We start from the raw sequence: 9,058 nt of genomic DNA, 5'->3' as shown, positions 1-9,058 counted from the left end.
ATGTTTCTTGGATACGGTGAGATATTTTGATATAAGTATACAATGTTTAATGAACAACCCAAAGTATTCACATTTCTGCCTCCAGTAACATGTTAAACCTTTTTATTAACACATGACCCTGTACATGTTTATGAGATACAGTGTGACAGCACAAGGCGGAATATTTACTGACATCATAGTCCCGTGTTCTTTCCATTGCTTCCGGCCAGGAACGCTGACATCTCCCACAAAATATTTAACATGCGATTGTGAGCTACACTTCACATCGTATTTTGAACAGCAAGAAGTCTCTGGAAGAAAATAGGAAGATGTTCAAGATAGCTAATTTGGCAAAGGTGTTTGTCACGAAGCCTGACTACCTGAATTCAGTCTCCAGGAGCCACATGGTAGAAAACAAGATCTGCACCCTGTAAGTTCTTCTCTGGATTCCATGTCTCTCCTCTTTCTCAATCACACACACACACACACACACACACACACACACACACACTAAAAGTAACAAACAAACAAATGTCATAGCATCTTTTTAAAAAACAAACAGAAAAGAAAACATGAAACCTCTGAAAAGGTGCAGGAGCCCCCCAGAACTGAGGCATACAGTATCAAGGCTCCACCTTTTGGTGTGCTAAAACACCAGAGTTTTATTATATCAAATTAGAGTGATTGTAATTTTAAGGAAATGAATCCCAAGGTGGTTAAGTACTGTTAAAACCTCCAATATTTCAGTTTTTAAAAAGTAGGTTGATGTTATACCAATACTTCAAACACAAGTAACGACATTTTTCTACTTTATGCACAAGATTTTTTTAAACAATCATAAAATTAAAAGCTCTACTGGAAAAGAACTCAGCTAAAAAATTAAGACGTGAGAAGATTATTTATAAAAACACTTCCTCATTCTTTAACAAGAAACCTAAGCCAAAGTATATTTTGCTCCATATTGTATTTGCTAATGAAAGTATCTCATATAAATGAGTCATTAAAATAGTCCTCTGCAATGAGATGCATGCAAGACATTTTTATATCTGATTCCAGGATATTTTTCTGCTAATTTCAGCAATTTTTATATAATATGCAGCTAAAAGATTTTCTTTCACATTTATTTTGATGAATCTCCTAACATTTTTCTTTTTATTTTATTAAAAATTGATTTTTTTTCTTACATAATATATTCTGGTTATGGTTCCCCTCCCTCTCTCTATTCTTCCCAGTTCCTCCCCACATACCCTTCCATCCAGATCCATTCCATTTCTGTCTCAAAACAAACAGGATTCGAAAGGGTAGTAATAAAATAATAAAATAAAATAAAATAAAATAAAGCAAAACCTAACATATTAGAATTGGACAAGACAAACAGAAGGAAAAGAGCCCAAGAAAAGACACAAGAATCAGCGATCCACTTGTTCACGTGCTCAGAAATATCATTAAAACAGTGAAGTGGAAGCCATAAGATATATGTAGAAAATCTGGTGCATGCAGGCCCTGTGCATGCTGCTTCAGTCTCTGTGAGTTCATACAACCTATGCTTAATGTAAAGGATCTTGTTTCTTAGTGTCTTTCATCTCCTCTGTGCCTTATACTCTTTCTGCTTCCTCTTTCAGCCGGGTTCTCTGATCCCTTGAGAGGAGGGATTTGATAGAGACATCTCTTTTAGGAATGAGTATTCCAAGGTTCCTCACTCTCTGCATAATTTCTGGCTGTGGGTCTCTGTATGTGTTCCTATCTTCTGTAGGAGGAAGCTTCTTTGATGATAGCTGAACAAGGCACTGGTCTATTTCCCAGGCTGGATTCTTACAATGCTTCCTTTACAAAACATGCCCCTGGCAATGTGGCCTTGCCAAGTCACAGAGAAGGATCCAGGCAGTCCTGATGAGACTTGATAAGCTATGGGCAGATGGCAGAGGAAGAGAACTCCCCCTTTCAGTGGACGAAGGTAGGGGGATGGGAGGAGAGGGAAGGAGGGGCTTCAATCTGGATATATAATGAATAAGCTGTGAAGAAAAATGCTTAAAATATAGAAATAAATTCTCTCTCTCTCTCTCTCTCTCTCTCTCTCTCTCTCTCTCTCTCTGTGTGTGTGTGTGTGTGTGTGTGTGTGTGTGTGTGTGTGTATGCATACAGGTGTCTACAGAAACCAGAAGAGGGCATCAGAATTTCTGGAGCTACAGTCAAGGGGTTGTGAGACACAGATGTGCGCTCTGGTCCTCTGAAAGAACAGCAAGTGCTTTTAACTACTGAGAATCCTTTTATACGTCTTAAATCTAAGATGATAGATAGATAGATAGATAGATAGATAGATAGATAGATAGATAGATAGATAGATAGATAGATAGCAAATAAAAAATTCCTTCACCTGTTCTGGAGAATTCAGGGCTATTATAAGTTTAAATTCTGCTTCTGATCCATTCTTTCTAATTTCCCTTTCAAAGACTCCACCTTCACAGACACCAGAGCTTCTCGTGTCTACATGCCTTTTGGTTTCTTGTAGTATTTCCATCTTTTTAGATATTCAAATTTACGCTTTGATAATTTTTATTCTGCCCAAACCTAGATCATCAATCTGCTCCTTCACCATGCCCAACCTTCTTCTTTACTGTATGTTCTAATAGTTCTACTTCACTCTTTTCTGTATGCTCTAATAACTTAGGTGTATTTCTTGTAGTGTATTTTCTTAAAAGAACTAGTCACATTATTTTACAATATATACCTAACTGTTGGCATACTTTTATCTACTTTATTGGAGTTTCTTATACCTCTACCTCCCTTCTAAACCCCAACACAAGATAGGAGAGAAAGAAGGTTAGAAAGGAGAAGGGGAGTAGGTCTCTTAGCTACTTCCTAAGTTAGGGTTGTCAGGTTCCTTAGGACGAGTCCAATCTTCATTTTGGGCAAGTCCAGTCTTCGTTTTAGGATATCACCAACTTCTCATCACACTGTAAGAACAGCAACCAGGAGCAGCAAAGGAGAGCAGCAGACTTCTTCCTCCATGGACTCCTTTTCTTCTCAGTGCTCTGGCATTTACACCCTCTCAGAGTCTTCAGAATTAAACTATCCACAACTGACAAAGATCATGCCTCTCTCTCTGAGCCCAAACGAGGCAATCATAGTCAACAGAAAAAAAAAGCATCCCCATATCCCACACTTGGGATTAAAATAAAAACATATTTATATAATATGACGGAGTTTTTTTTTTTTTAAGAAAACAAAGCTTCCACTACACCTAAGAATGCATAAAATATATTTATCTAAATCTCTATCAATCATTGTTTATTCCTGGGGTCTTTATTGTTTCTCTCTTTGTTCCTTTTATGTTTCATGGGTGTTTGTTTGTTTGTTTGTTTGAAAATAGAGCATTTCTATGTAGCACAAGTTAGACCTGAACTTATCTTTCTGATGGAATTCCAGGCATGCTTGATATATTTAGCAAATTTGTATTGCAAGTGATTGGCTATGAAGAAACTATCAAGCCTCTAGATGATGTAATCTTCCAGAGAGAATTTGCTCTACTCTAAGTATCTGAAATAGACTCACATAAAATTAGTGTATCCAGGAATTGACCTTAAAAGTTGATGGGCAAGATTTGCCTCACTGTCCAAAGGACAGAGAAACTATCATGGAGGACATGTGTACTAGGAGATGGTGATGGGTGAGCATTTCCAGAGGGGAGGGACTCAAACCTGAGTATGGGGAAAGCTTAGGCTACCTGGCATGCCCAGGCATACCTAATGGGGGTTCTGACCCTGGGCTGACAATTCAGAGGGATTTTATATGTTGTGTCAGTAGTCAGGCTTTCAAATTCTTATTTTAGCCATTGGCTTTGAGTACATTCTGACAAAGGAAGTGTGACCATGACCATGGCTAAGGCTGTTCTTTCCCTCAGAGAGCACCCATTGAGGTTAGGTACTGATGAGGGACAGTAGTCTAAAATTCTGAGAAAATACTTCTCTTAGTCATGGAAGAGAGCACTTAAGTATAAAATATCTGGGTACATTCTTTCAGAATGCTGGGATGGGAGAACAGCCCCAAGCACAATGCAGGTTCCCTTGGAACCTTAGGTTTTATTCAGGCCTGGTTCTGTGCACTCCAGATGCTCCTCATTTTAAGCTAGAATTTCTGATACACTTGGTGTCTAGTCTGACAGCATGAGCCAGCTTCAGTTTGCTATAGTCTAAGTCCATGGTCACTGGGTATACCTCAAACTGACTATGGAACTCATGTGTGTACTGTTAACTTAAAGCAAACACATCACCTGGACACCAAACATTCCATATGCTGAGAACACAGTGACATATTCAATATCATTAGTTTACAGTATATGTTCTAGAATAAAACTTATCATCCTTACCACTAATGCCTAAGCTATGTCCCCAATTACCATTTTATAACTTTTTTAGAGTATTGAGTGTAATATCACAAGAAAAATGCCTATGCCTTGTCTGCTATAGTATGGATCTCCTGGTCTGACAACACTGTAGGAGATCCCATCCCAGTAAGTCAGTCTCCAGGTAGTGATGCCACATGAGTGTTGTAGTCAGGGAAAACAACCCCACATGTCATTACGGCTAAAATAAAGTTCTGTACCCTCAAGGTAAGAGGAATATGATGTAGCTAATACACACCATCAGCGTCAGAACAGCTATCATGGAGGGACAACACGTTATCAGAGATTCAACATCATTCCTTACTGCCCACAGGTGAACCCTGAGCAGCAGATATAGCTTGCTAATCTTGATGAAGAGAAGGTCATATGGGTGGGCTTTTGTGGAACTTCCATCATCATCATCACTGGGACTTCTTCGATGAGTCCACTGTGCCAGCACCAAGATGGCTGGTAACAGGCTGTCTCCATCAAGTTTCTGGGTCATTTCATGTACTTCATTTTACATGTAAGGCAAAGATCTTGTTTTCTTCTCACCCTTGTGGTCTCAGTCTGATATCTCCAACCACATGCTTTTCCTCTTCTAATGTTTATCTTTCATGGCTCCTCACCAAATAGTCAAGCTATCCCACTGCCCATATGTTTGCATATATTCTAATTTTGTGTCACCACCTTTTCTATGTAATACGGACAAATAACAGATGATCAAACCTCTGAGCCTGTTGACTCCCCTTCCTACTGTTTTCTTTGGTCACTTCTGCAGGTGTTTTCCATTCCATCTCAGATTCAGGCACCAACAGAACAACATAGCTGCTTCCTCTCTCTACGAGCCAAACATCAAGATTTCCTTCCAACCTCCCTCCCACTCATCTTGTGCATCTGTTGGTGTAAACTAGGCCAGGGAGATGCAAGTCAATGCAGAAGGATGGCATGTAGATCTGAGTCACCTACGTGTGAGGTTTTACTTGTTACATCTTACCCCAAATATAGACCTACCTTACAAAAGGTCACTTCTGGATCCCATTGGATTATTTCAGCACTTACTTACCTTACAGCTAAAGCCTAACAGAAATCAATCTGTAAGTTTATGGTAGCAATGCTGGCCATGATCACTTAACTTATACTAAAGTGTCCCTTCTTTACCCAGGATATCAGGTAAAGAACAGGAATGTATCATCTAGAATTCTCCATTGCAAACATGGGTGTATTATATGCTGACAGTAACCCCACCCGGGCACTTTCTGCTACCTTTCTCCAATATTGCAAAGCTTGTGGTTTACAGTCTAAGCAGTGAGGTTACTTGAACCAAAAGCTGGCTTTGTAAGGGGCATTCTGATGAACTGATGCCGATATCAGGGTAGCCGCTAATAGTATCCTTTGGGTCTTTACAGGTGGCTCCAATACACCTTTGTATTGCTTTGGTCATTAAAACAAACTAGAAAGTGTTTCTAATGAAAAAAAGGTCAACATTAGTTCTATTTGCATCCCTTTAGCCAGAATTTAATGACATTACATCTAGCTGCAAAGAAGGTTGGAAAAATAAGGTTTTTCCTGAGTTGCCATACTGTGTAGAGGTAATTTTAGATACTTCATTGTTGAGGGAAAATTAAAGAATAGATTCAGGGGAATAAATAGGATTTTGCATGGTTTATTATTTCTGTCAATAGAACTGCTAGTCTATACACACACACACACACACACACACACACACACACATATATATATATATATATATATATGGAACTTTGATCATCTGAAATGTAAGATGAAATGGCAGAGTCTAGTACATAAATAAAAGTTGAATAATTAACAGCATGTATTTTCTGTTCTTCTAACCTATTTCAACCATTACCATACCTAACAGTTTTGATTTGTTTGATTTCTGCAAATGGTATTACCATTTCTCAATCTCTGCCTAGAACTGGGCATCACAACAAACACTCAGCATTGTCCTTACATAGTCAACAAAAAGAAACTTTCAAGATGAAATTATTCCTTGTCGTCATTAAGGAAACTGAGGTCCAGAGAGAAAGGGACTTACCCAAGGTCCCTGCTTTCATCTCCCTGTTGTCAAAGATTCATATCTCTGTCTGCAATCAACACAGAGTCTAGCAAGGCTCTAAAATTTAAGAAGTAAAAGTTGAGCTTCCCTCAGGATTCCCCTGATGTATATGACTCACAGGAGAAAACCCCTAAGGATAGCTACCAGCCAACACGGCATGTAGTTTCCTAGGCTCTTTATTTCTCATCTTTGAATGAGCACAGAGCCCACCTAGACTGCTGAAGAGCCTTTCAAACCATCCTCTGTGACTTTGCCTAGAGAGAAACAAGTCAGTTGTGCATACCTGAATTTTTCCTCTCTAATACTCGCTACTCATCTTTGAGAACATTGCTTACTCTAGCTGAGTTTCCAATTATTTCAAACTTGAGGCTAATTATGCTTATGCTATAATATGAAAAGGAGAAAGCTAAACACCACAACGAGATCTTTCAGCCCAAATCCTTGTGTGAGAAATGTTACTTCTTCTCTCTTAAATCCAGGGAGCTAAGAATGTAGATCAGTGGTCTGGTGTTTTGTATGCACAGGCACTCAATTCCATTCCCAGCCTGTGAAGGAGAAAACTAAAGCTACTCAGCATTGATTCCATCTATCATTGCTTCCAGAGAGACATTTTCCTAAAATCAGATGGCATAATTTAACCTATTTTAGAAGTTCTGTGGATCCCAACCACAAGTCAGAAGCCCATCGTTACCATGATGCTGGCACTTCTTTAGCCACTTCACTTCAAGGGATTAAATGTTTCTGAAAGATTAAGTGTAACAGTTTCCAGGTGACAGATTTGGATGTAGCTTTTAATTAGGTTGTTTTCACCTTGAATATTTCCTAGTACCTAAGTACCAATGCATTTCATATTCACCTACCAAAACAATGATGATAATGACGACATGATGACAGCATGGAGTGCATGTAAGAGAAGATACTCAAGTGAAGGAAGTAATGAATGGTGATGCTTGTGAATGACACTAGATACTAGATTTAATGACATGATGAGTCCAGTGATCTTTGAGTCCACAAGCAAATATATGTCACAAAAGGTCACTAACTTTAGTGTCTGTCCCATGATCAAGATCATTCTTCTAACTCTGTGACTTTATGGCTATAAGAAGGAGGAACCAGCAAATAAACAGTAAGTTGTCCTCTGACCTCCATATGTGCACTCTTCATAATTCATATGAACACACACACAAACACATGCATACACTCACACACATGCATATAAACATGCATAGACCACACACATGCATGCACACACACAAATAAAAAAATAAATAAAAGGTAATAAAAATATTTAAAGTATACACTATGTTAGAACTTGAGTGTAGTAAGAATTTTGGTTTCTTTAATGTTTTTGTTTTAATCCCAGGTATGAGATATGAGGCTGCTTTAGATGTCCACAGCAGCAGACTGTGATTGTCTTGTGCTCTAGGAGGGGCGTGGAAGTGGAAGTTTCTGGTCTCTCTGAAGATGCAGTTGAGTCATGTGATGTTTTGCTAGAAGCTGTCTTGTGAGGGGGCACATGATGTTTTGCTGTGAGTTCTCTCATGCAAGGGGCGTGACTTTGGCCAGTTGAGACTATCTTCGGGTGAACTCTGAGGAGAGGAGATATACAGAAGCCCACAGAGAGTGAGACAACACTTTTTGGATCAACATCACTGTGCTGGTCTTGATGTTCTGACACTTGACTTCGCAGAGAGGAATGTTCCAGAGAATTTCTAGGGGCAATTCAACTGAGTCTTGTGGCTTTCACTGACTTGTCCTGATCTGCTGCAGAATCATGCTGATTTGAATTGTTGTTTTGTGTTGGTATTTGGACTGGACTCCTGCTATCTGGACAACAGAGAGTGGGCTCATTGCACAAAACTACTTCTAAAACAATATACAACACCCTTTTCCTAATAACCTTCTTTTCTCCCATACCTCTGGTCAGTGGGTGGAAGGGAGGTAGAAGCATTGAAAAACCCTTAATAAAGTAGGTTTGGTGAAAAATCTAAGCCTGCAGAAGTGATTTTGCCAGCTGAGGATAGTTTACACTTGGAATTCTGGGGACTCTTCAGAAGGTAGATAAATGCCAGAACCCTGAGAGGCAGTGTCTGCTGCTGCCCCTGCTGCTGCTGGCTCCTGTTGCCGCTTTTGCTGGTTGCTGATTGCTGCTGATGTTTTCTGGATTGCTGGTTGCTGGTTGGAGATATCCTGATGGCAAATATTGAACTTCCCCCCCCCCAGGAACTTGATGCCCCTAATCAGAAGAAAGTATTCTAGAGAGCGCTACACCCCTTTCCCTTCCTGTTCTTCTTTCTCTCCCACCTAGTGTTGGGAGTTGGAAGGCATCAGGGTGAAGAGTGGTAGATAAAAAAAATCCAATAAAGTGGCCCAAAAGCCAACTACAAGTGGCGCCCAGACAAGAAGCTTGGCGGAATAGGAAATATGATTTCTAATGCTGTAGAGGAAGCAACAGGGAAGAAAGGATAAACGTTCTGTTTCAGGATGTCAGCAAAAAGTTTACTACAGCTGCTGCTGCTAGGTTTTCTCCTGCTTTGCTCCCAGAAGGACCTTCTTCTTCTTCTTCTTCTTCTTCTTCTTCTTCTTCTTCTTCTTCTTCTTCTTCTTCTTCTTCTTCT

Source organism: Psammomys obesus, unplaced genomic scaffold (assembly GCF_907164565.1).
Source record: "Psammomys obesus unplaced genomic scaffold, mPsaObe1.curated_primary_1811, whole genome shotgun sequence".
Taxonomy (NCBI): domain Eukaryota; kingdom Metazoa; phylum Chordata; class Mammalia; order Rodentia; family Muridae; genus Psammomys; species Psammomys obesus.
The sequence above is the reverse complement of the archived record's forward strand: the minus strand, read 5'-3'. Positions refer to the sequence as shown.